The sequence below is a fragment of the Penaeus vannamei genome, chromosome 18 (assembly GCF_042767895.1).
Source record: "Penaeus vannamei isolate JL-2024 chromosome 18, ASM4276789v1, whole genome shotgun sequence".
Lineage (NCBI taxonomy): Eukaryota > Metazoa > Arthropoda > Malacostraca > Decapoda > Penaeidae > Penaeus > Penaeus vannamei.
In genome coordinates this window covers 35233154-35235653 of record NC_091566.1, presented here as the reverse complement: position 1 = coordinate 35235653, position 2500 = coordinate 35233154, and the positions used below count along the sequence as shown (strand labels likewise).

Here is a 2500-nt window from a genome sequence, read left to right as displayed (position 1 = left end):
CTTCGCTGGGAACCTGGGCCAGTTTCCTTTCGGGATAGCGTCCATTCTCTGCATCAGCGTCTGGAACATCCTTGGTAATTACGGGATATTTCCTTAGAAAAATCCGCACCACTACTCCGCGGCACTTCCTTCACTTCCTGCACCTGTCTGTCCTGCCCGTCATCACAAGCCATTGGCGACGGCACCACCCGCGGTGGGCCCTGCACCCAGGCATTAGGGACAACAGCTGTCTCCTCCCTCGGCACCTCCGGCCGCGTGGTGACCGGCCTTTTTCCATTTTCTCCTTCCTTGGGGACCACCGAAGCAATCTTGATTTGTGGCCTCACCCTGCATGCAGGAGACCCGGCATTGTGGCGTCCTCCGCAGTTGCAGCAGCAAGGCATAACCCTTTCCCCCTTTTCAATCTTGGCCCGGCAGACTCTTGAGTCATGTGTCCTGCCACAGAACCTAGAACGAGCATCCTGTTGACAGGCCCACGACTTGTGTCCCCACCTGCAGCACTTGAGGCACATGACTGGCGGCTCCACATACGGTGCCACCCTCCTGTACCCCGCTCCAGAGATGAATACCTTCTCTGGCACTTCCCCCTTCACAAGGGCAACGAGCTGACTCCGCTCCTCGCCCCTGGACGTGTGCCGCCTTACCCACACAAATCTATCGTCGTCCAGTAGGAAGTCCGGGTCTAATATCGTGGGATATCGGAAAATTATCACCTTGGTGAACTCTCTTTCTCTTTCCCCAGCCTTTGGGACAGTCATCACTGTCCCCTTGTATCCCCTGAGTCGTCAGCGTCTGCACCGCCTGGTCTGCCCCGCACCGTGAGATACGGCCTTCCCTTTCCTTCCTTCATCACCGGCTCGAAATCAGCGTGGTCCCGGCCCAGTTGCATGGCCCACCTTAATTTTTCTAAGAAACTCAAGGCACAGTCCTGTGGAAATAGCAGTCTTTTCCTGCCGTTCACACCGGCAACATTCTGGGCTGCTGTTTCGTTTCCGTCGTTCTTCTTCCTCTTCTCCCGCTCGCATCCATTCTCGTCACTCATGTCTACGCTTCCATCACTTCTTACCCTCTCATGGGTTCCACTTCCACTAGCAACACTAGCCATGCTGATACCTTGGTAGGAGGTGACCCGCTCCCTGTCCAAGGTCAGATAGGGGCGGGTAAACACAGGATTCGGGGACCTCACGTCTATGGACAGTACTGTAAACACGTCCTAGCCCTACGAGAGATACACCACGACGGAGAAGAGAGAGAGAGAGAGAGAGAGAGAGAGAGAGAGAGACAGACAGACAGACAGACAGACAGACAGACAGAGAGAGAGAGAGAGAGAGAGAGAAAAGAGAGAGAGAGAGAGAGAGAGAAGAGAGAGAGAGAGAGAGAGAAGAGAGAGAGAGAAAAGAGAGAGAAAAGAGAGAGAGAAAAGAGAGAGAAAGAGAGAGAGAAAGAGAGAGAGAGAAGGAGAGAGAGAGAGAGACAGACAGACAGACAGACAGACAGACAGACAGACAGAGAGGCGGGGGGGGGGGGGTATCTACTGGACGATGACACAAGGGAGGGGAGGAGAGGAGCCAACTCGACGCGAACTTCAGGTCAATATTGTTGAAGTGCAAGGACTTTGGAAAAAAGGAAGTGGGAGGCATTTGAGTAGCAGTGAGCAGACATTAAAGAGTTGTTGGATAAACAGAAGGACGTTACAAAAGGATGACGTGGTCTGTGAGATGTACTGGAACTGAGATAAGTGTGATGATATATTTGGTTATCACTCTTTTGGAGATACTTATGTTTGATCTGGTATACTTGACATTTCTCTGTCTCAAGTACATACACGTTATTAGTATATCTGTGTGTGTTATTTTTCTCATTCATGTACATAATTTTATTTTGTTAAAAAATGTTTTTTTTTTAATTATATAAAAATGATGTGTGCGTGCGTGCGTGCATGCGTGCGTGCGTGTGTGTGTGTGTGTGTGTGTGTGTGTGTGTGTGTGTGTGTGAAAATTAGAAATAGCCGAAAGAAATAAACGAAACACCCGATACTTTGTCGTGTTTTTTTACGATCTTTGGGTATTCCATTTCTTTTTTTCCATTTTTTCATGTACATAAGAAATTTTGTTGTTTCTCGTACGTGCATAGTATTAAATAAGCCTACAGTGCAGTCTTGAATATAATTTTGTTTATAAAACGGTTTTTGTTTACTTGTGATTTTTTATAAAGCAAGTAACATTTCATAAATCCGGAAACGTATTATATATATTTATGCCGCAAACAGATTTAAAAAATGAGAGAGGAAAAATTAGTGGATTTCTTAAACACAATTTATGTTAATCGTTGGGACACCAAACTAATCAGCAACTTTCCAGAGTTTGGGCTGAATAGGATAACCATTCGTTCTCTGTTTTAAGAAGAAAAAGAACACCGGTCATGGAAAAGGGGGGACTATTGTGTCTTTGGTTCTACCTTCTTTGGGCTCATTGGTTGTTCCAAAACATTTAAAGATGCA

At 47.3% G+C, this 2500-nt stretch overlaps 1 protein-coding gene across 5 annotated transcripts in view; it reads left to right on the top strand.

Moving 5' to 3' along the window:
- Positions 1 to 2500, top strand: part of Arms (Ankyrin repeat-rich membrane spanning) — a 482767-nt gene that overhangs the window by 119771 nt on the left and 360496 nt on the right. The window lies entirely within an intron of this gene.